The sequence below is a fragment of the Leptonotus elevatus genome, chromosome 4 (genome assembly GCF_054856555.1).
Source record: "Leptonotus elevatus isolate MCC_2025b chromosome 4, RoL_Lele_1.0, whole genome shotgun sequence".
Taxonomy (NCBI): Eukaryota; Metazoa; Chordata; class Actinopteri; order Syngnathiformes; family Syngnathidae; genus Leptonotus; species Leptonotus elevatus.
The window spans coordinates 23,497,260-23,517,008 of record NC_141242.1 but is presented as its reverse complement, the minus strand read 5'-3'; the positions used below and the strand labels follow the sequence as shown (position 1 = coordinate 23,517,008).

At 40.8% G+C, this 19,749-nt stretch overlaps 52 non-coding genes across 52 annotated transcripts; all 52 read right to left on the bottom strand.

Annotated features, from left to right (window-relative positions):
• Positions 1-57: 57 nt before the first annotated feature.
• Positions 58-129, bottom strand: trnaq-cug (transfer RNA glutamine (anticodon CUG)). The gene has a single exon. It is a non-coding gene; the product is annotated as a tRNA-Gln (tRNA).
• A 913-nt stretch (positions 130-1,042) lies between these two features.
• On the bottom strand, positions 1,043-1,114 carry trnaq-cug (transfer RNA glutamine (anticodon CUG)). The gene has a single exon. It is a non-coding gene; the product is annotated as a tRNA-Gln (tRNA).
• Positions 1,115-1,248: 134 nt separating this feature from the next.
• On the bottom strand, positions 1,249-1,320 carry trnaq-uug (transfer RNA glutamine (anticodon UUG)). Its single transcript has one exon. It is a non-coding gene; the product is annotated as a tRNA-Gln (tRNA).
• A 294-nt stretch (positions 1,321-1,614) lies between these two features.
• On the bottom strand, positions 1,615-1,686 carry trnaq-uug (transfer RNA glutamine (anticodon UUG)). Its single transcript has one exon. It is a non-coding gene; the product is annotated as a tRNA-Gln (tRNA).
• An 87-nt stretch (positions 1,687-1,773) lies between these two features.
• Positions 1,774-1,845, bottom strand: trnaq-cug (transfer RNA glutamine (anticodon CUG)). The gene has a single exon. It is a non-coding gene; the product is annotated as a tRNA-Gln (tRNA).
• A 135-nt stretch (positions 1,846-1,980) lies between these two features.
• On the bottom strand, positions 1,981-2,052 carry trnaq-cug (transfer RNA glutamine (anticodon CUG)). The gene has a single exon. It is a non-coding gene; the product is annotated as a tRNA-Gln (tRNA).
• Positions 2,053-2,353: 301 nt separating this feature from the next.
• On the bottom strand, positions 2,354-2,425 carry trnaq-uug (transfer RNA glutamine (anticodon UUG)). The gene has a single exon. It is a non-coding gene; the product is annotated as a tRNA-Gln (tRNA).
• Positions 2,426-2,512: 87 nt separating this feature from the next.
• Positions 2,513-2,584, bottom strand: trnaq-cug (transfer RNA glutamine (anticodon CUG)). Its single transcript has one exon. It is a non-coding gene; the product is annotated as a tRNA-Gln (tRNA).
• Positions 2,585-3,085: 501 nt separating this feature from the next.
• trnaq-cug (transfer RNA glutamine (anticodon CUG)) lies at positions 3,086-3,157 on the bottom strand. Its single transcript has one exon. It is a non-coding gene; the product is annotated as a tRNA-Gln (tRNA).
• A 135-nt stretch (positions 3,158-3,292) lies between these two features.
• Positions 3,293-3,364, bottom strand: trnaq-cug (transfer RNA glutamine (anticodon CUG)). Its single transcript has one exon. It is a non-coding gene; the product is annotated as a tRNA-Gln (tRNA).
• Positions 3,365-3,666: 302 nt separating this feature from the next.
• trnaq-uug (transfer RNA glutamine (anticodon UUG)) lies at positions 3,667-3,738 on the bottom strand. The gene has a single exon. It is a non-coding gene; the product is annotated as a tRNA-Gln (tRNA).
• An 87-nt stretch (positions 3,739-3,825) lies between these two features.
• trnaq-cug (transfer RNA glutamine (anticodon CUG)) lies at positions 3,826-3,897 on the bottom strand. Its single transcript has one exon. It is a non-coding gene; the product is annotated as a tRNA-Gln (tRNA).
• Positions 3,898-4,032: 135 nt separating this feature from the next.
• trnaq-cug (transfer RNA glutamine (anticodon CUG)) lies at positions 4,033-4,104 on the bottom strand. The gene has a single exon. It is a non-coding gene; the product is annotated as a tRNA-Gln (tRNA).
• Positions 4,105-4,238: 134 nt separating this feature from the next.
• trnaq-uug (transfer RNA glutamine (anticodon UUG)) lies at positions 4,239-4,310 on the bottom strand. The gene has a single exon. It is a non-coding gene; the product is annotated as a tRNA-Gln (tRNA).
• Positions 4,311-4,398: 88 nt separating this feature from the next.
• trnaq-cug (transfer RNA glutamine (anticodon CUG)) lies at positions 4,399-4,470 on the bottom strand. Its single transcript has one exon. It is a non-coding gene; the product is annotated as a tRNA-Gln (tRNA).
• Positions 4,471-4,605: 135 nt separating this feature from the next.
• Positions 4,606-4,677, bottom strand: trnaq-cug (transfer RNA glutamine (anticodon CUG)). The gene has a single exon. It is a non-coding gene; the product is annotated as a tRNA-Gln (tRNA).
• A 340-nt stretch (positions 4,678-5,017) lies between these two features.
• On the bottom strand, positions 5,018-5,089 carry trnaq-cug (transfer RNA glutamine (anticodon CUG)). The gene has a single exon. It is a non-coding gene; the product is annotated as a tRNA-Gln (tRNA).
• Positions 5,090-5,224: 135 nt separating this feature from the next.
• On the bottom strand, positions 5,225-5,296 carry trnaq-cug (transfer RNA glutamine (anticodon CUG)). The gene has a single exon. It is a non-coding gene; the product is annotated as a tRNA-Gln (tRNA).
• A 134-nt stretch (positions 5,297-5,430) lies between these two features.
• trnaq-uug (transfer RNA glutamine (anticodon UUG)) lies at positions 5,431-5,503 on the bottom strand. Its single transcript has one exon. It is a non-coding gene; the product is annotated as a tRNA-Gln (tRNA).
• Positions 5,504-5,590: 87 nt separating this feature from the next.
• Positions 5,591-5,662, bottom strand: trnaq-cug (transfer RNA glutamine (anticodon CUG)). The gene has a single exon. It is a non-coding gene; the product is annotated as a tRNA-Gln (tRNA).
• Positions 5,663-5,797: 135 nt separating this feature from the next.
• On the bottom strand, positions 5,798-5,869 carry trnaq-cug (transfer RNA glutamine (anticodon CUG)). Its single transcript has one exon. It is a non-coding gene; the product is annotated as a tRNA-Gln (tRNA).
• Positions 5,870-6,989: 1,120 nt separating this feature from the next.
• Positions 6,990-7,061, bottom strand: trnaq-cug (transfer RNA glutamine (anticodon CUG)). Its single transcript has one exon. It is a non-coding gene; the product is annotated as a tRNA-Gln (tRNA).
• Positions 7,062-7,401: 340 nt separating this feature from the next.
• trnaq-uug (transfer RNA glutamine (anticodon UUG)) lies at positions 7,402-7,473 on the bottom strand. Its single transcript has one exon. It is a non-coding gene; the product is annotated as a tRNA-Gln (tRNA).
• An 87-nt stretch (positions 7,474-7,560) lies between these two features.
• On the bottom strand, positions 7,561-7,632 carry trnaq-cug (transfer RNA glutamine (anticodon CUG)). Its single transcript has one exon. It is a non-coding gene; the product is annotated as a tRNA-Gln (tRNA).
• Positions 7,633-7,767: 135 nt separating this feature from the next.
• trnaq-cug (transfer RNA glutamine (anticodon CUG)) lies at positions 7,768-7,839 on the bottom strand. The gene has a single exon. It is a non-coding gene; the product is annotated as a tRNA-Gln (tRNA).
• A 134-nt stretch (positions 7,840-7,973) lies between these two features.
• trnaq-uug (transfer RNA glutamine (anticodon UUG)) lies at positions 7,974-8,044 on the bottom strand. The gene has a single exon. It is a non-coding gene; the product is annotated as a tRNA-Gln (tRNA).
• Positions 8,045-8,131: 87 nt separating this feature from the next.
• trnaq-cug (transfer RNA glutamine (anticodon CUG)) lies at positions 8,132-8,203 on the bottom strand. The gene has a single exon. It is a non-coding gene; the product is annotated as a tRNA-Gln (tRNA).
• A 1,288-nt stretch (positions 8,204-9,491) lies between these two features.
• Positions 9,492-9,563, bottom strand: trnaq-uug (transfer RNA glutamine (anticodon UUG)). The gene has a single exon. It is a non-coding gene; the product is annotated as a tRNA-Gln (tRNA).
• Positions 9,564-9,650: 87 nt separating this feature from the next.
• On the bottom strand, positions 9,651-9,722 carry trnaq-cug (transfer RNA glutamine (anticodon CUG)). Its single transcript has one exon. It is a non-coding gene; the product is annotated as a tRNA-Gln (tRNA).
• A 134-nt stretch (positions 9,723-9,856) lies between these two features.
• On the bottom strand, positions 9,857-9,928 carry trnaq-uug (transfer RNA glutamine (anticodon UUG)). Its single transcript has one exon. It is a non-coding gene; the product is annotated as a tRNA-Gln (tRNA).
• Positions 9,929-10,793: 865 nt separating this feature from the next.
• trnaq-cug (transfer RNA glutamine (anticodon CUG)) lies at positions 10,794-10,865 on the bottom strand. The gene has a single exon. It is a non-coding gene; the product is annotated as a tRNA-Gln (tRNA).
• An 875-nt stretch (positions 10,866-11,740) lies between these two features.
• Positions 11,741-11,813, bottom strand: trnaq-uug (transfer RNA glutamine (anticodon UUG)). The gene has a single exon. It is a non-coding gene; the product is annotated as a tRNA-Gln (tRNA).
• A 705-nt stretch (positions 11,814-12,518) lies between these two features.
• On the bottom strand, positions 12,519-12,591 carry trnaq-uug (transfer RNA glutamine (anticodon UUG)). The gene has a single exon. It is a non-coding gene; the product is annotated as a tRNA-Gln (tRNA).
• Positions 12,592-12,884: 293 nt separating this feature from the next.
• Positions 12,885-12,956, bottom strand: trnaq-cug (transfer RNA glutamine (anticodon CUG)). Its single transcript has one exon. It is a non-coding gene; the product is annotated as a tRNA-Gln (tRNA).
• A 340-nt stretch (positions 12,957-13,296) lies between these two features.
• Positions 13,297-13,368, bottom strand: trnaq-uug (transfer RNA glutamine (anticodon UUG)). Its single transcript has one exon. It is a non-coding gene; the product is annotated as a tRNA-Gln (tRNA).
• A 294-nt stretch (positions 13,369-13,662) lies between these two features.
• trnaq-cug (transfer RNA glutamine (anticodon CUG)) lies at positions 13,663-13,734 on the bottom strand. The gene has a single exon. It is a non-coding gene; the product is annotated as a tRNA-Gln (tRNA).
• Positions 13,735-13,868: 134 nt separating this feature from the next.
• Positions 13,869-13,940, bottom strand: trnaq-uug (transfer RNA glutamine (anticodon UUG)). The gene has a single exon. It is a non-coding gene; the product is annotated as a tRNA-Gln (tRNA).
• An 88-nt stretch (positions 13,941-14,028) lies between these two features.
• Positions 14,029-14,100, bottom strand: trnaq-cug (transfer RNA glutamine (anticodon CUG)). The gene has a single exon. It is a non-coding gene; the product is annotated as a tRNA-Gln (tRNA).
• A 135-nt stretch (positions 14,101-14,235) lies between these two features.
• trnaq-cug (transfer RNA glutamine (anticodon CUG)) lies at positions 14,236-14,307 on the bottom strand. Its single transcript has one exon. It is a non-coding gene; the product is annotated as a tRNA-Gln (tRNA).
• A 340-nt stretch (positions 14,308-14,647) lies between these two features.
• On the bottom strand, positions 14,648-14,718 carry trnaq-uug (transfer RNA glutamine (anticodon UUG)). The gene has a single exon. It is a non-coding gene; the product is annotated as a tRNA-Gln (tRNA).
• A 646-nt stretch (positions 14,719-15,364) lies between these two features.
• Positions 15,365-15,436, bottom strand: trnaq-uug (transfer RNA glutamine (anticodon UUG)). The gene has a single exon. It is a non-coding gene; the product is annotated as a tRNA-Gln (tRNA).
• An 87-nt stretch (positions 15,437-15,523) lies between these two features.
• trnaq-cug (transfer RNA glutamine (anticodon CUG)) lies at positions 15,524-15,595 on the bottom strand. The gene has a single exon. It is a non-coding gene; the product is annotated as a tRNA-Gln (tRNA).
• Positions 15,596-15,936: 341 nt separating this feature from the next.
• On the bottom strand, positions 15,937-16,008 carry trnaq-uug (transfer RNA glutamine (anticodon UUG)). The gene has a single exon. It is a non-coding gene; the product is annotated as a tRNA-Gln (tRNA).
• An 88-nt stretch (positions 16,009-16,096) lies between these two features.
• Positions 16,097-16,168, bottom strand: trnaq-cug (transfer RNA glutamine (anticodon CUG)). Its single transcript has one exon. It is a non-coding gene; the product is annotated as a tRNA-Gln (tRNA).
• A 293-nt stretch (positions 16,169-16,461) lies between these two features.
• trnaq-cug (transfer RNA glutamine (anticodon CUG)) lies at positions 16,462-16,533 on the bottom strand. Its single transcript has one exon. It is a non-coding gene; the product is annotated as a tRNA-Gln (tRNA).
• Positions 16,534-16,667: 134 nt separating this feature from the next.
• trnaq-uug (transfer RNA glutamine (anticodon UUG)) lies at positions 16,668-16,739 on the bottom strand. Its single transcript has one exon. It is a non-coding gene; the product is annotated as a tRNA-Gln (tRNA).
• An 88-nt stretch (positions 16,740-16,827) lies between these two features.
• On the bottom strand, positions 16,828-16,899 carry trnaq-cug (transfer RNA glutamine (anticodon CUG)). The gene has a single exon. It is a non-coding gene; the product is annotated as a tRNA-Gln (tRNA).
• A 135-nt stretch (positions 16,900-17,034) lies between these two features.
• On the bottom strand, positions 17,035-17,106 carry trnaq-cug (transfer RNA glutamine (anticodon CUG)). Its single transcript has one exon. It is a non-coding gene; the product is annotated as a tRNA-Gln (tRNA).
• A 134-nt stretch (positions 17,107-17,240) lies between these two features.
• Positions 17,241-17,312, bottom strand: trnaq-uug (transfer RNA glutamine (anticodon UUG)). The gene has a single exon. It is a non-coding gene; the product is annotated as a tRNA-Gln (tRNA).
• Positions 17,313-18,020: 708 nt separating this feature from the next.
• Positions 18,021-18,092, bottom strand: trnaq-cug (transfer RNA glutamine (anticodon CUG)). The gene has a single exon. It is a non-coding gene; the product is annotated as a tRNA-Gln (tRNA).
• Positions 18,093-18,226: 134 nt separating this feature from the next.
• Positions 18,227-18,298, bottom strand: trnaq-uug (transfer RNA glutamine (anticodon UUG)). Its single transcript has one exon. It is a non-coding gene; the product is annotated as a tRNA-Gln (tRNA).
• Positions 18,299-19,166: 868 nt separating this feature from the next.
• trnaq-cug (transfer RNA glutamine (anticodon CUG)) lies at positions 19,167-19,238 on the bottom strand. The gene has a single exon. It is a non-coding gene; the product is annotated as a tRNA-Gln (tRNA).
• Between the last annotated feature and the right edge of the window lie 511 nt (positions 19,239-19,749).

Below are 19,749 nucleotides of genomic sequence, written 5' to 3'. Positions count from 1 at the left end.
AGCAGACAACGTGGTGATAACGTAAAAATTGCTTTAGAGTAAAGTGACAAATATATGAGGTCCCACCGAGACTTCAACTCGGATCACTGGATTCAGAGTCCAGAGTGCTAACCATTACACCATGGAACCCTGGATTTTAGTCTATGAGGATCATACAGTTTTAACGGGCTGCATACAACATACTGAAAACTAAAAATTCCTTCGGGCTGCACACAACGTACTGAAAACTAAAAATTCCTTTCCAGTAAAATGAAAAACATTTGAGGTCCCATCGAGACTTGAACTCGGACCACGGGATTCAAAGTCCAGAGTGCTAACCAATACACAATGGAACCCTGGACTATAATCTATGAGGATCATACAGTTTCTTCGGGCTGCATACAACATACTGAAAAATAAGAATTCCTTCGGGCTGCATACAACGTACTGAAAACTAAAAATTCCTTTCCAGTAAAATGAAAAACATTTGACATCCCACCGAGACTTGAACTTGGATCACTGGATTCAGAGTCCACATTGCTAACCATTACACCATGGAACTCTGGTATAAACTGCGTGAGGATCATACAGTTTCTCAGGAATGCATACAACATACTGAAAACTAAAAATTCCTGAGGTCAGCATACAACGTGGTGATAACGTAAAAATTGCTTTACAGTAAAGTGACAAATATAGGAGGTCCCACCGAAACTTGAACTCGTATCATTGGATTCAGAGTCCAGAGTGCTAACCATTACACCATGGAACCCTGGCTTTTAGCCTATGAGGATCATACAGTTTCAACGGGCTGCATACAGCATAATGAAAACTAAGAATTCCTTCGGAATGCATACAACGTACTGAAAACTAAAAATTCCTTTCCAGTAAAATGAAAAACATTTGAGGTCCCACCGAGCCTTGAACTCTGATCACTGGATTCAAAGTCCAGAGTGCTAAACAGTACACCATGGAACCCAGGTTTTTAGATGAAACCGTTTCTTAGGGCGGCATACAATATACCGAAAACGTAAAAATGAGTTTCCAGTTAAGTGACAAATGTTTTAGGTCCCACCGAGACTTGAACTCGGATCACTGGATTCAGAGACCAGAGTGCTAACCATTACACCATGGAACCCTGTTATAAACTGCGTGCGGATCAGACAGTATCATAGGGCTGCATACAACATACTGAAAACTAAAAATTCCTTCGGGCTGCACACAACGTACTGAAAACTAAAAATTCCTTTCCAGTAAAATGAAAAACATTTGAGGTCCCACCGAGACTTGAACTCGGATCACTGGATTCAAAGTCCAGAGTGCTAACCATTACACCATGGAACCCAGGCTTATACATGAAACCGTTTCGTAGGGCTGCATATAAACTACTGAACACGTAAAAATTACTTTACAGCAAAGTGACAAATGTTTGAGGTCACATCGTTACTTGAACTCGGATCACGGGATTCAGAGTCCAGAGTGCTAACCAATACACCATGGAACCATGGATTTTAGTCTATGAGGATCATACAGTTTCAACGGGCTGCATACAACATACTGAAAACTAAAAATTCCTTGGGGCTGCATACAACGTACTGAAAACTAAAAATTCCTTTCCAGTAAAATGAAAAACATTTGAGGTCCCACCGAGACTTGAACTTGGATCACTGGATTCAAAGTCCAGAGTGCTAACCATTACACCATGGAACCCAGTCTTATGATGAAACAGTTTCGTAGGGCTGCATACAACATACTGAAAACGTAAAAATTACTTTCCAGTTAAGTGACAAATGTTTTAGGTCCCACCGAGACTTGAACTCGGATCACTGGATTCAGAGTCCAGCGTGCTAACCATTACACCATGTAACCCTGTTATAAACTGCGTGAGGATCATACAGTTTCATAGGGCTGCATACAACATACTGAAAACTAAAAATGCCTTCGGGAAGCATACAACATGGTGATAACGTAAAAATTGCTTTACAGTAAAGTGACAAATAAATGAGGTCCCACCGAGACTTGAACTCGGATCACTGGATTCAGAGTCCAGAGTGCTAACAATTACACCATGGAACCCTGTTATAAACTGCATGCGGATCAGACAGTATCATAGGGCTGCATACAATTACTTAAAACTAAAAATTCCTTTCCAGTAAAATGAAAAACATTTGAGGTCCCATCGAAACTTGAACTTGGATCACGGGCTCTAAAGTCCAGAGTGCTAACCAATACACCATGGAACCCTAGATTTCAGTCTATGAGGATCATACAGTTTCATCGGGCTGCATACAACACACTGAAAAATAAGAATTCCTTCGGGCTGCATACAACGTACTAAAAACTAAAAATTCCTTTCCAGTAAAATGAAAAACATTTGAGGTCCCACCGAGACTTGAACTCGGATCACTGGATTCAAAGTCCAGAGTGCTAACCATTACACCATGGAACCCAGTCTTATGATGAAACAGTTTCGTAGGGCTGCATACAACATACTGAAAACGTAAAAATTACTTTTCAGTTAAGTGACAAATGTTTTAGGTCCCACCGAGACTTGAACTCGGATCACTGGATTCAGAGTCCAGCGTGCTAACCATTACACCATGGAACCCTGTTATAAACTGCGTGAGGATCATCCAGTTTCTCAGGGCTGCATACAACATACTGAAAACTAAAAATTCCTGAGGTCAGCATACAACGTGGTGATAACGTAAAAATTGCTTTACAGTAAAGTGACAAATATAGGAGGTCCCACCGAGACTTGAACTCGTATCATTGGATTCAGAGTGCAGAGTGCTAACCATTACACCATGGAACCCTGGCTTTTAGCCTTTGAGGATCATACAGTTTCAACGGGCTGCATACAGCATAATGAAAACTAAGAATTCCTTCGGAATGCATACAACGTACTGAAAACTAAAAATTCCTTTCCAGTAAAATGAAAAACATTTGAGGTCCCACCGAGCCTTGAACTCTGATCACTGGATTCAAAGTCCAGAGTGCTAAACAGTACACCATGGAACCCAGGTTTTTAGATTAAACCGTTTCTTAGGGCGGCATACAATATACCGAAAACGTAAAAATGAGTTTCCAGTTAAGTGACAAATGTTTTAGGTCCCACCGAGACTTGAACTCGGATCACTGGAATCAGAGTCCAGCGTGCTAACCATTACACCATGTAACCCTGTTATAAACTGTGTGAGGATCATACAGTTTCATAGGGCTGCATACAACATACTGAAAACTAAAAATGCCTTCGGGCAGCATACAACATGGTGATAACGTAAAAATTGCTTTACAGTAAAGTGACAAATAAATGAGGTCCCACCGAGACTTGAACTCGGATCACTGGATTCAGAGTCCAGAGTGCTAACCATTACACCATGGAACCCTGTTATAAACTGCGTGCGGATCAGACAGTATCATAGGGCTGCATACAACATACTTAAAACTAAAAATTCCTTTCCAGTAAAATGAAAAACATTTGAGGTCCCATCGAAACTTGAACTTGGATCACGGGCTCTAAAGTCCAGAGTGCTAACCAATACACCATGGAACCCTAGATTTCAGTCTATGAGGATCATACAGTTTCATCGGGCTGCATACAACACACTGAAAAATAAGAATTCCTTCGGGCTGCATACAACGTACTAAAAACTAAAAATTCCTTTCCAGTAAAATGAAAAACATTTGAGGTCCCACCGAGACTTGAACTCGGATCACTGGATTCAAAGTCCAGAGTGCTAACCATTACACCATGGAACCCAGTCTTATGATGAAACAGTTTCGTAGGGCTGCATACAACATACTGAAAACGTAAAAATTACTTTTCAGTTAAGTGACAAATGTTTTAGGTCCCACCGAGACTTGAACTCGGATCACTGGATTCAGAGTCCAGCGTGCTAACCATTACACCATGGAACCCTGTTATAAACTGCGTGAGGATCATCCAGTTTCATAGGGCTGAATACAACATACTGAAAACTAAAAATTCCTTCGGGCAGCATACAACGTGGTGATAACGTAAAAATTGCTTTACAGTAAAGTGACAAATAAATGAGGTCCCACCGAGACTTGAACTCGGATCACTGGATTCAGAGTCCAGAGTGCTAACCATTACACCATGGAACCCTGTTATAAACTGCGTGCGGATCAGACAGTATCATAGGGCTGCATACAACATACTGAAAACTAAAAATTCCTTCGGGCTGCACACAACGTACTGAAAACTAAAAATTCCTTTCCAGTAAAATGAAAAACATTCGAGGTTCCACCGAGACTTGAACTCGGATCACTGGATTCAAAGTCCAGAGTGCTAACCATTACACCATGGAACCCAGGGTTTTACATGAAACCGTTTCGTAGGGCTGCATATAACATACTGAACACGTAAAAAGTACTTTACATGAAAGTCACAAATGTTTGAGGTCCCACCGAGACTTGAACTCGGATCACTGGATTCAGAGTCCAGAGTGCTAACCATTACACCATGGAACCCTGGATTTAAGTCTATGAGGATCATACAGTTTTAACGGGCTGCATACAACATTCTGAAAACTAAAAATTCCTTAGGGCAGCAGACAACGTGGTGATAACGTAAAAATTGCTTTTGAGTAAAGTGACAAATATATGAGGTCCCACCGAGACTTCAACTCGGATCACTGGATTCAGAGTCCAGAGTGCTAACCATTACACCATGGAACCCTGGATTTTAGTCTATGAGGATCATACAGTTTTAACGGGCTGCATACAACATACTAAAAACTAAAAATTCCTTCGGGCTGCACACAACGTACTGAAAACTAAAAAATCCTTTCCAGTAAAATGAAAAACATTTGAGGTCCCATTGAGACTTGAACTCGCACCACGGGATTCAAAATCCAGAGTGCTAACCAATACACCATGGAACCCTGGACTATAATGTATGAGGATCATACAGTTTCTTCGGGCTGCATACAACATACTGAAAAATAAGAATTCCTTCGGGCTGCATACAACGTACTGAAAACTAAAAATTCCTTTCCAGTTAAGTGACAAATGTTTGAGGTCCCACCAAGACTTGAACTCGGATCACTGGATTCAGAGTCCAGCGTGCTAACCATTACACCATGGAACCCTGTTATAAACTGCGTGAGGATCATCCAGTTTCATAGGGCTGAATACAACATACTGAAAACTAAAAATTCCTTCGGGCAGCATACAACGTGGTGATAACGTAAAAATTGCTTTACAGTAAAGTGACAAATAAATGAGGTCCCACCGAGACTTGAACTCGGATCACTGGATTCAGAGTCCAGAGTGCTAACCATTACACCATGGAACCCTGTTATAAACTGCGTGCGGATCAGACAGTATCATAGGGCTGCATACAACATACTGAAAACTAAAAATTCCTTCGGGCTGCACACAACGTACTGAAAACTAAAAATTCCTTTCCAGTAAAATGAAAAACATTCGAGGTTCCACCGAGACTTGAACTCGGATCACTGGATTCAAAGTCCAGAGTGCTAACCATTACACCATGGAAACCAGGGTTTTACATGAAACCGTTTCGTAGGGCTGCATATAACATACTGAACACGTAAAAAGTACTTTACATGAAAGTCACAAATGTTTGAGGTCCCACCGAGACTTGAACTCGGATCACTGGATTCAGAGTCCAGAGTGCTAACCATTACACCATGGAACCCTGGATTTAAGTCTATGAGGATCATACAGTTTTAACGGGCTGCATACAACATTCTGAAAACTAAAAATTCCTTAGGGCAGCAGACAACGTGGTGATAACGTAAAAATTGCTTTTGAGTAAAGTGACAAATATATGAGGTCCCACCGAGACTTCAACTCGGATCACTGGATTCAGAGTCCAGAGTGCTAACCATTACACCATGGAACCCTGGATTTTAGTCTATGAGGATCATACAGTTTTAACGGGCTGCATACAACATACTGAAAACTAAAAATTCCTTCGGGCTGCACACAACGTACTGAAAACTAAAAAATCCTTTCCAGTAAAATGAAAAACATTTGAGGTCCCATTGAGACTTGAACTCGCACCACGGGATTCAAAATCCAGAGTGCTAACCAATACACCATGGAACCCTGGACTATAATGTATGAAGATCATACAGTTTCTTCGGGCTGCATACAACATACTGAAAAATAAGAATTCCTTCGGGCTGCATACAACGTACTGAAAACTAAAATTTGCTTTCCAGTTAAGTGACAAATGTTTGAGGTCCCACCAAGACTTGAACACGGATCACTGGATTCAGAGTCCAGCGTGTTAACCATTACACTATGGAACCCTGGTATAAACTGAGTGATGATCATACAGTTTCTTAGGGCTGCATACAACATACTGAAAACTAAAAATTCCTTAGGTCAGCATACAACGTGGTGATAACGTAAAAATTGCTTTACAGTAAAGTGACAAATATAGGAGGTCCCACCGAGACTTGAACTAGGATCATTGGATTCAGAGTCCAGAGTGCTAACCATTACACCATGTAACCCTGGATTTTAGTCTATGAGGATCATACAGTTTCAACGGGCTGCATACAGCATAATGAAAACTAAGAATTCCTTCGGGCTGCATACAACGTACTGAAAACTAAAAATTCCTTTCCAGTAAAATGAAAGACATTTGAGATCCCACCGAGCCTTGAACTCTGATCACTGGATTCAAAGTCCAGAGTGCTAAACAGTACACCATGGAACCCAGGTTTATAGATGAAACCGTTTCGTAGGGCGGCATACAATATACTGAACACGTAAAAATTACTTTACAGGAAATTGACAAATGTTTGAGGTCCCACCGAGACTTGAACTCGGATTACTGGATTCAGAGTACAGAGTGCTAACCATTACACCATGGAACCCTGGGAAAAGTTGTGTGAGGATCATACAGTTTCATAGGGCTGCATACAACATACTAAAAACTAAAAATTCCTTCGGGCAGCATACAACGTGGTGATAACGTAAAAATTGCTTTACAGTAATGTGACAAATATTTGAGGTCCCACCGAGACTTGAACTCGGATCACTGGATACAGAGTCCAGAGTGCTAACCGTTACACCATGGAACCCTGGATTTTAGTCTTTGAGGATCATACAATTTCAACGGGCTGCATACAACATACTGAAAAATAAGAATTCCTTCGGGCTGCATACAACGTACTGAAAACTACAAATACCTTTCCAGTAAAATGTAAACCATTTGAGGTCCCATCGAGACTTGAACTTGGATCACGGGATTCAAAGTCCAGAGTGCTAACCAATACACCATGGAACCCTAGATTTCAGTCTATGAGGATCATACAGTTTCATCGGGCTGCATACAACATGCTGAAAAATAAGAATTCCTTCGGGCTGCACACAACGTACTGAAAACTAAAATTTCCTTTCCAGTAAAATGAAAAACATTTGAGGTCCCACCGAGACTTGAACTCAGATCACTGGATTCAAAGTCCAGAGTGCTAACCATTACACCATGGAACCCAGCCTTATGATGAAACAGTTTCGTAGGGCTGCATACAACATACTGAAAACGTAAAAATTACTTTCCAGTTAAGTGACAAATGTTTTAGGTCCCACCGAGACTTGAACTCGGATCACTGGATTCAGAGTCCGGAGTGCTAACCATTACACCATGGAACCCTGTTTTAAACTGTGTGAGGATCATACAGTTTCATAGGGCTGCATACAACATACTGAAAACTAAAAATTCCTTCGGGCAGCATAGAACGTGGTGATAACGTAAAAATTGCTTTACAGTAAAGTGACAAATATATGAGGTCCCACCGAGACTTGAACTCGGATCACTGGATTCAGAGTCCAGAGTGCTAACCATTACACCATGGAACCCTGTTATAAACTGCGTGCGGATCAGACAGTATCATAGGGCTGCATACAACATACTGAAAACTAAAAATTCCTTCGGGCTGCACACAACGTACTGAAAACTAAAAATTCCTTTCCAGTAAATTGAAAAACATTTGAGGTCCCACCGAGACTTGAACTCGGATCACTGGATTCAAAGTCCAGAGTGCTAACCATACACCATGGAACCCAGGCTTATGAAGAAACAGTTTCGTAGGGCTGCATACAACATACTGAAAACGTAAAAATTACTTTCCAGTTAAGTGACAAATGTTTGAGGTCCCACCAAGACTTGAACTCGGATCACTGGATTCAGAGTCCAGAGTGCTAACCATTACACTATGGAACCCTGGTAAATACTGCGTGAGGATCATACAGTTTCTTAGGGCTGCATACAACATACTGAAAACTAAAAATTCCTTAGGTCAGCATACAACGTGTTGATAACGTAAAAATTGCTTTACAGTAAAGTGACAAATATAGGAGGTCCCACCGAGACTTGAACTAGGATCATTGGATTCAGAGTCCAGAGTGCTAACCATTACACTATGTAACCCTGGATTTTAGTCTATGAGGATCATACAGTTTCAACGGGCTGCATACAGCATAATGAAAACTAAGAATTCCTTTCCAGTAAAATGAAAAACATTTGAGGTCCCACCGAGCCTTGAACTCTGATAACTGGATTAAAAGTCCAGAGTGCTAAACAGTACACCATGGAACCCAGGTTTATAGATGAAACCGTTTCGTAGGGCGGCATACAATATACTGAACACGTAACAATTACTTTACAGGAAAGTGACAAATGTTTGAGGTCCCACCGAGACTTGAACTCGGATTACTGGATTCAGAGTACAGAGTGCTAACCATTACACCATGGAACCCTGGTATAAGTTGTGTGAGGATCATACAGTTTCATAGGGCTGCATACAACATACTAAAAACTAAAAATTCCTTCGAGCAGCATACAACGTGGTGATAATGTAAAAATTGCTTTACAGTAAAGTGACAAATATATTAGGTCCCACCGAGACTTGAACTCGGATCACTGGATACAGAGTCCAGAGTGCTAACCGTTACACCAAGGAAACCTGGATTTTAGTCTATGAGGATCATACAGTTTCAACGGGCTGCATACAACATACTGAAAAATAAGAATTCCTTCGGGCTGCATACAACGTACTGAAAACTACAAATACATTTCCAGTAAAATGAAAAACATTTGACGTCCCACCGAGACTTGAACTCGGATCACTGGATTCAGAGTTCAGAGTGCTAACCATTAAGCCATGGAACACTGGTATAAACTGCATGAGGATCATACAGTATCATAGGGCTGCATACAACATACTGAAAACTAAAAATTCCTTAGGGCAGCACACAACATACGGAAAACTAAAAATTCCTTTCCAGTAAAATGAAAAACATTTGAGATCCCATCGAGACTTGAACTTGGATCACGGGATTCAAAGTCCAGAGTGCTAACCAATACACCATGGAACCCTAGATTTCAGTCTATGAGGATCATACAGTTTCATCGGGCTGCATACAACATACTGAAAAATAAGAATTCCTTCGGGCTGCATACAACGTACTGAAAACTAAAAATTCCTTTCCAGTAAAATGAAAAACGTTTGAGGTCCCACCGAGACTTGAACTCGGATCACTGGATTCAAAGTCCAGAGTGCTAACCATTACACCATGGAACCCAGTCTTATGATGAAACAGTTTCGTAAGGCTGCATACAACATACTGAAAACGTAAAAATTACTTTCCAGCTAGGTGACAAATATATGAGGTCCCACCGAGACTTGAACTCGGATCACTGGATTCAGAGTCCAGAGTGCTAACCATTACACCATGGAACCCTGTTATAAACTGCGTGCGGATCAGACAGTATCATAGGGCTGCATACAACATACTGAAAACTAAAAATTCCTTCGGGCTGCACACAACGTACTGAAAACTAAAAATTCCTTTCCAGTAAAATGAAAAATATTTGAGGTCCCACCGAGACTTGAACTCAGATCACTGGATTCAAAGTCCAGAGTGCTAACCATTACACCATGTAACCCAGGCTTATACATGAAACCGTTTCGTAGGGCTGCATATAACATACTGAACACGTAAAAAGTACTTTACATGAAAGTCACAAATGTTTGAGGTCACACCAAGACTTGAACTCGGATCACTGGATTCAGAGTCCAGAGTGCTAACCATTACACCATGGAACCCTGGATTAAAGTCTATGAGGATCATACAGTTTTAACGGGCTGCATACAACATACTGAAAACTAAAAATTCCTTAGGGCAGCAGACAACGTGGTGATAACGTAAAAATTGCTTTAGAGTAAAGTGACAAATATATGAGGTCCCACCGAGACGTCAACTCGGATCACTGGATTCAGAGTCCAGAGTGCTAAACATTTCACCATGGAACCCTGGATTTTAGTCTATGAGGATCATACAGTTTTAACGGGCTGCATACAACATACTGAAAACTAAAAATTCCTTTTGGCTGCACACAACGTACTGAAAACTAAAAATTCCTTTCCAGTAAAATGAAAAACATTTGAAGTCCCATGGAGACTTGAACTCGGACCACGGGATTCAAATTCCAGAATGCTAACCAATACACCATGGAAACCTGGACTATAATCTATGAGGATCATACAGATTCTTCGTGCTGCATACAACATACTGAAAAATAAGAATTCCTTCGGGCTGCATACAACGTACTGAAAACTAAAAATTCCTTTCCAGTAAAATGAAAAACATTTGAGGTCCCACCAAGACTTGAACTCGGGTCACTGGATTCAAAGTCCAGAGTACTAACCATACACCATGGAACCCAGGCTTATGATGAAACAGTTTCGTAGGGCTGCATACAACATACTGAAAACGTAAAAATTACTTTCCAGTTAAGTGACAAATGTTTGAGGTCCCACCTAGACTTGAACTCGGATCACTGGATTCAGAGTCCAGAGTGCTAACCATTACACTATGGAACCCTGGTGTAAACTGCGTGAGGATCATACAGTTTCTTAGGGCTGCATACAACGTACTGAAAACTACAAATACATTTCCAGTAAAATGAAAAACATTTGAGGTCCCACCGAGCATTGAACTCTGATCACTGGATTCAAAGTCCAGAGTGCTAAACAGTACACCATGGAACCCACGTTTATAGATGAAACCGTTTCGTAGGGCGACATACAATATACTGAACACGTAAAAATTACTTTACAGGAAAGTGACAAATGTTTGAAGTCCCACCGAGACTTGAACTCGGATTACTGGATTCAGAGTACAGAGTGCTAACCATTACACCATGATACCCTGGTATAAGTTGTGTGAGGATCATACTGTTTCATAGGGCTGCATACAACATACTGAAAAATAAGAATTCCTTCGGGCTGCATACAACGTACTGAAAACTACAAATACCTTTCCAGTAAAATGAAAAACATTTGAGGTCCCACCGAGACTTGAACTCGGATCACTGGATTCAGAGTTCAGAGTGCTAACCATTAAGCCATGGAACACTGGTATAAACTATGTGAGGATCATACAGTATCATAGGGCTTCATACAACATACTGAAAAATAAAAATTCCTTAGGGCAGCACACAACATACGGAAAACTAAAAATTCCTTTCCAGTAAAATGAAAAACATTTGAGGTCCCATCGAGACTTGAACTTGGATCACGGGATTCAAAGTCTAGAGTGCTAACCAATACAACATGGAACCCTAGATTTCAGTCTATGAGGATCATACAGTTTCATCGGGCTGCATACAACATACTGAAAAATAAGAATTCCTTCGGGCTGCAAACAACGTGGTGATAACGTAAAAATTGCTTTACAGTAAAGTGACAAATATATGAGGTCCCACCGAGACTTGAACTCGGATCACTGGATTCAAAGTCCAGAGTGCTAACCATTACACCATGGAAACCAATATTATGATGAAACAGTTTCGTAGGGCTGCATACAACATACTGAAAATGTAAACATTACTTTCCAGTTAAGTGACAAATGTTTTAGGTTCCACCGAGACTTGAACACGGATCACTGGATTCAGAGTACAGAGTGCTAACCATTACACCATGATACCCTGGTATAAGTTGTGTGAGGATCATACTGTTTCATAGGGCTGCATACAACATACTGAAAAATAAGAATTCCTTCGGGCTGCATACAACGTACTGAAAACTACAAATACCTTTCCAGTAAAATGAAAAACATTTGAGGTCCCACCGAGACTTGAACTCGGATCACTGGATTCAGAGTTCAGAGTGCTAACCATTAAGCCATGGAACACTGGTATAAACTATGTGAGGATCATACAGTATCATAGGGCTTCATACAACATACTGAAAAATAAAAATTCCTTAGGGCAGCACACAACATACGGAAAACTAAAAATTCCTTTCCAGTAAAATGAAAAACATTTGAGGTCCCATCGAGACTTGAACTTGGATCACGGGATTCAAAGTCTAGAGTGCTAACCAATACAACATGGAACCCTAGATTTCAGTCTATGAGGATCATACAGTTTCATCGGGCTGCATACAACATACTGAAAAATAAGAATTCCTTCGGGCTGCAAACAACGTGGTGATAACGTAAAAATTGCTTTACAGTAAAGTGACAAATATATGAGGTCCCACCGAGACTTGAACTCGGATCACTGGATTCAAAGTCCAGAGTGCTAACCATTACACCATGGAAACCAATATTATGATGAAACAGTTTCGTAGGGCTGCATACAACATACTGAAAATGTAAACATTACTTTCCAGTTAAGTGACAAATGTTTTAGGTTCCACCGAGACTTGAACACGGATCACTGGATTCAGAGTCCAGAGCGCTAACCATTACACCATGGAACCCTGTTATAAACTGCATGAGGATCATAAAGTTTCATAGGGCTGCATGCAACATACTGAAAACTAAAAATTCCTTCGGGCAGCATACAACGTGGTGATAACGTAAAAATTGCTTTACAGTAAAGTGACAAATATATGAGGTCCCACCGAGACTTGAACTCGGATCACTGGATTCAGAGTCCAGAGTGCTAACCAATACACCATGGAACCCTGGATTTTAGTCTATGAGGATCATACAGTTTCAACGGGCTGCATACAACATACTGAAAACTAAGAATTCCTTTGGGCTGCACACAACGTACTGAAAACTAAAAATTCCTTTCCAGTAAAATGAAAAACCTTTGAGGTCCCATCAAGACTTGAACTCAGATCATGGGATTCAAAGTCCAGAGTGCCAACCAATACACCATGGAACCCTGGTTTTTAGTCTATGAGGATCATACAGTTTCAACGGGCTGCATACAACATACTGAAAACTAAGAATTCCTTTGGGCTGCACACAACGTACTGAAAATTAAAAATTCCTTTCCAGTAAAATGAAAAACATTTGAGGTCCCACCGAGACTTGAACTCGGATCACTGGAATCAAAGTCCAGAGTGCTAACCATTACACCATGGAACCCAGTCTTATGATGAAACAGTTTCGTAGGGCTGCATACAACATACTGAAAACGTAAAAATTACTTTCCAGTTAAGTGACAAATGTTTTAGGTCCCACCGAGACTTGAACTCGGATCACTGGATTCAGAGAACAGAGTGCAAACCACTACACCATGGAACCCTGTTATAAACTGCATGAGGATCATACAGTTTCATAGGGCTGCATACAACATACTGAAAACTAAAAATTCCTTCGGGCAGCATACAACGTGGTGATAACGTAAAAATTGCTTTACAGTAAAATGACAAATATATGAGGTCACACCGAGAGTTGAACTCGGATCACTGGATTCAGAGTCCAGAGTGCTAACCATTACACCATGGAACCCTGTTATAAACTGCGTGCGGATCAGACAGTATCATAGGGCTGCATACAACATACTGAAAACTAAAAATTCCTTCGGGCTGCACACAACGTACTGAAAACTAAAAATTCCTTTCCAGTAAAATGAAAAACATTTGAGGTCTCACCGAGACTTGAACTCGGATCACTGGATTCAAAGTCCAGAGTGCTAACCATTACACCATGGAACCCAGGCTTATACATGAAACCGTTTCGTAGGGCTGCATATAACATACTGAACACGTAAAAAATACTTTACATGAAAGTCACAAATGTTTGAGGTCCCACCGAGACTTGAACTCAGATCACTGGATTCAGAGTCCAGAGTGCTAACCATTACACCATGGAACCCTGGATTTAAGTCTATGAGGAACATACAGTTTTAACGGGCTGCATACAAAATACTGAAAACTAAAAATTCCTTAGGGCAGCAGACAACGTGGTGATAACGTAAAAATTGCTTTAGAGTAAAGTGACAAATATATGAGGTCCCACCGAGACTTGAACTCGGATCACTGGATTCAGAGTCCAGAGTGCTAACCATTACACCATGGAACCCTGGATTTTAGTCTATGAGGATCATACCGTTTTAACGGGCTGCATACAACATACTGAAAACTAAAAATTCCTTCGGGCTGCACACAACGTACTGAAAACTAAAAATTCCTTTCCAGTAAAATGAAAAACATTTGAGGTCCCATCGAGACTTGAACTCGGACCACAGGATTCAAAGTCCAGAGTGCTAACCAATACACCATGGAACCCTGGACTATAATCTATGAGGATCATACAGTTTCTTCGGGCTGCATACAACATACTGAAAAATAAGAATTCCTTCGGGCTGCATACAACGTACTGAAAACTAAAAATTAATTTCCAGTAAAATGAAAAACATTTGAGGTCCCACCGAGACTTGAACTCGGATCACTGGATTCAAAGTCCAGAGTGCTAACCATACACCATGGAACCCAGGCTTATGATGAAACAGTTTCGTAGGGCTGCATACAACATACTGAAAACGTAAAAATGACTTTCAAGAAAAGTGACAAATGCTTGAGGTCCCACCGAGACTTGAACTCGGATCACTGGATTCAGAGTTCAGAGTGCTAACCATTAAGCCATGGAACATTGTTATAAACTGCATGAGGATCATACAGTATCATAGGGCTGCATACCATCCATCCATCCATCCATCCATTTTCTGTACCGCTTGTCCTCACAAGGGTCGCGGGGTTGCTGGAGCCTATCCCAGCTGGCTTCGGGCAGTAGGCGGGGTACACCCTGTACTGGTTGCCAGCCAATCGCAGGGCAGGGCTGCATACAACATACTGAAAACTAAAAATTCCTTCGGGCAGCACACAACATACGGAAAACTAAAAATTCCTTTCCAGTAAAATGAAAAACATTTGAGGTCCCATCGAGACTTGAACTTGGATCACGGGATTCAAAGTCCAGAGTGCTAACCAATACACCATGGAACCCTAGATTTCAGTCTATGAGGATCATACAGTTTCAACGGGCTGCATACAACATACTGAAAAATAAGAATTCCTTCGGGCTGCATACAACGTACTGAAAACTAAAAATTCCTTTCCAGTAAAATGAAAAACATTTGAGGTCCCACCGAGACTTGAACTCGGATCACTGGATTCAAAGTCCAGAGTGCTAACCATTACACCATGGAACCCAGTCATATGATGAAACAGTTTCGTAGGGCTGCATACAACATACTGAAAACGTAAAAATTACTTTCCAGTTAAGTGACAAATGTTTTAGGTCCCACCGAGATTTGAACTCGGATCACTGGATTCAGAGTCCAGCGTGCTAACCATTACACCATGGAACCCTGTTATAAACTGCGTGAGGATCATACAGTTTCATAGGGCTGCATACAACATACTGAAAACTAAAAATGCCTTCGGGCAGCATACAACATGGTGATAACGTAAAAATTGCTTTACAGTAAAGTGACAAATAAATGAGGTCCCACCGAGACTTGAACTAGGATCATTGGATTCAGAGTCCAGAGTGCTAACCATTACACCATGGAACCCTGTTATAAACTGCGTGCGAATCAGACAGTATCATAGGGCTGCATACAACATACTGAAAACTAAAAATTCCTTCGGGCTGCACACAACGTACTGAAAACTAAAAATTCCTTTCCAGTAAAATGAAAAACATTTGAGGTCCCACCAAGACTTGAACTTGGATCACTGGATTCAAAGTCCAGAGTGCTAACCATTACACCATGGAACCCAGGCTTATACATGAAACCGTTTCGTAGGGCTGCATATAACATACTGAACACGTAAAAAGTACTTTACATGAAAGTCACAAATGTTTGAGGTCCCACCGAGACTTGAACTCGGATCACTGGATTCAGAGTCCAGAGTGCTAACCAATACACCATGGAACCCTGGACTATAATCTATGAGGATCATACAGTTTCTTCGGGCTGCATACAACATACTGAAAAATAAGAATTCCTTCGGGCTGCATACAACATACGGAACACTAAAAATTCCTTTCCAGTAAAATGAAAAACATCTGAGGTCCCATCAAGACTTGAACTCGGATCACTAGATTCAAAGTCCAGAGTGCTAACCATTACACCATGGAACCCAGTCTTATGATGAAACAGTTTCGTAGGGCTGCATACAACATACTGAAAACGTAAAAATTACTTTCCAGTTAAGTGACAAATGTTTTAGGTCCCACCGAGACTTGAACTCGGATCACTGGATTCAGAGTCCAGAGTGCTAACCATTACACCATGGAACCCTGTTATAAACTGCGTGCGGATCAGACAGTATCATAGGGCTGCATACAACATACTGAAAACTAAAAATTCCTTCGGGCTGCACACAACGTACTGAAAACTAAAAATTCCTTTCCAGTAAAATGAAAAACATTTGAGGTCCCACCGAGACTTGAACTCAGATCACTGGATTCAAAGTCCAGAGTGCTAACCATTACACCATGGAACCCAGGCTTATACATGAAACCGTTTCGTAGGGCTGCATATAACATACTGAACACGTAAAAAGTACTTTACATGAAAGTCACAAATGTTTGAGGTCCCACCGAGACTTGAACTCGGATCACTGCATTCAGAGTCCAGAGTGCTAACCATTACACCATGGAACCCTGGATTTAAGTCTATGAGGATCATACAGTTTTAACGGGCTGCATACAACATACTGAAAACTAAAAATTCCTTAGGGCAGCAGACAACGTGGTGATAACGTAAAAATTGCTTTAGAGTAAAGTGACAAATATATGAGGTCCCACCGAGACTTCAACTCGGATCACTGGATTCAGAGTCCAGAGTGCTAACCATTACACCATGGAACCCTGGATTTTAGTCTATGAGGATCATACAGTTTTAACGGGCTGCATACAACATACTGAAAACTAAAAATTCCTTCGGGCTGCACACAACGTACTGAAAACTAAAAATTCCTTTCCAGTAAAATGAAAAACATTTGAGGTCCCATCGAGACTTGAACTCGGACCACGGGATTCAAAGTCCAGAGTGCTAACCAATACACCATGGAACCCTGGACTATAATCTATGAGGATCATACAGTTTCTTCGGGCTGCATACAACATACTGAAAAATAAGAATTCCTTCGGGCTGCATACAACGTACTGAAAACTAAAAATTCCTTTCCAGTAAAATGAAAAACATTTGACGTCCCACCGAGACTTGAACTTGGATCACTGGATTCAGAGTCCACATTGCTAACCATTACACCATGGAACTCTGGTATAAACTGCGTGAGGATCATACAGTTTCTCAGGGCTGCATACAACATACTGAAAACTAAAAATTCCTGAGGTCAGCATACAACGTGGTGATAACGTAAAAATTGCTTTACAGTAAAGTGACAAATATAGGAGGTCCCACCGAGACTTGAACTCGTATCATTGGATTCAGAGTCCAGAGTGCTAACCATTACACCATGGAACCCTGGCTTTTAGCCTATGAGGATCATACAGTTTCAACGGGCTGCATACAGCATAATGAAAACTAAGAATTCCTTCGGAATGCATACAACGTACTGAAAACTAAAAATTCCTTTCCAGTAAAATGAAAAACATTTGAGGTCCCACCGAGCCTTGAACTCTGATCACTGGATTCAAAGTCCAGAGTGCTAAACAGTACACCATGGAACCCAGGTTTTTAGAAGAAAACCGTTTCTTAGGGCGGCATACAATATACCGAAAACGTAAAAATGAGTTTCCAGTTAAGTGACAAATGTTTTAGGTCCCACCGAGACTTGAACTCGGATCACTGGATTCAGAGTCCAGAGTGCTAACCATTACACCATGGAACCCTGTTATAAACTGCGTGCGGATCAGACAGTATCATAGGGCTGCATACAACATACTGAAAACTAAAAATTCGTTCGGGCTGCACACAACGTACTGAAAACTAAAAATTCCTTTCCAGTAAAATGAAAAACATTTGAGGTCCCACCGAGACTTGAACTCGGATCACTGGATTCAAAGTCCAGAGTGCTAACCATTACACCATGGAACCCAGGCTTATACATGAAACCGTTTCGTAGGGCTGCATATAAACTACTGAACACATAAAAATTACTTTACAGCAAAGTGACAAATGTTTGAGGTCCCATCGTTACTTGAACTCGGATCACTGGATTCAGAGTCCAGAGTGCTAACCATTACACTATGAAACCCTGGTATAAACTGCGTGAGGATCATACAGTTTCTTAGGGCTGCATACAACATACTGAAAACTAAAAATTCCTTAGGTCAGCATACAACGTGGTGATAACGTAAAAATTGCTTTACAGTAAAGTGACAAATATAGGAGGTCCCACCGAGACTTGAACTAGGATCATTGGATTCAGAGTCCAGAGTGCTAACCATTACACCATGTAACCCTGGATTTTAGTCTATGAGGATCATACAGTTTCAACGGGCTGCATACAGCATAATGAAAACTAAGAATTCCTTCGGGCTGCATACAACGTACTGAAAACTAAAAATTCCTTTCCAGTAAAATGAAAAACATTTGAGATCCCACCGAGCCTTGAACTCTGATCACTGGATTCAAAGTCCAGAGTGCTAAACAGTACACCATGGAACCCAGGTTTATAGATGAAACCGTTCCGTAGGGCGGCATACAATATACTGAACACGTAAAAATTGCTTTACAGGAAAGTGACAAATGTTTTAGGTCCCACCGAGACTTGAACTCGGATTACTAGATTCAGAGTACAGAGTGCTAACCATTACACCATGGAACCCTGGTATAAGTTGTGTGAGGATCATACAGTTTCATAGGGCTGCATACAACATACTAAAAACTAAAAATTCCTTCGGGCAGCATACAACGTGGTGATAACGTAAAAATTGCTTTACAGTAATGTGACAAATATTTGAGGTCCCACCGAGACTTGAACTCGGATCACTGGATACAGAGTCCAGAGTGCTAACCGTTACACCATGGAACCCTGGATTTTAGTCTATGAGGATCATACAGTTTCAACGGGCTGCATACAACATACTGAAAAATAAGAATTCCTTCGGGCTGCATACAACGTACTGAAAACTATAAATACCTTTCCAGTAAAATGTAAAACATTTGAGGTTCCACCGAGACTTGAACTCAGATCACTGGATTCAGAGTTCAGAGTGCTAACCATTAAGCAATGGAACACTGGTATAAACTGTGTGAGGATCATACAGTATCATAGGGCTGCATACAACATACTGAAAACTAAAAATTCCTTAGGGCAGCACACAACATACGGAACACTAAAAATTCCTTTCCAGTAAAATGAAAAACATTTGAGGTCCTATCGAGACTTGAACTTGGATCACGGGATTCAAAGTCCAGAGTGCTAACCAATACACCATGGAACCCTAGATTTCAGTCTATGAGGATCATACAGTTTCATCGGGCTGCATACAACATACTACAAAATAAGAATTCCTTCGGGCTGCATACAACATACTGAAAAC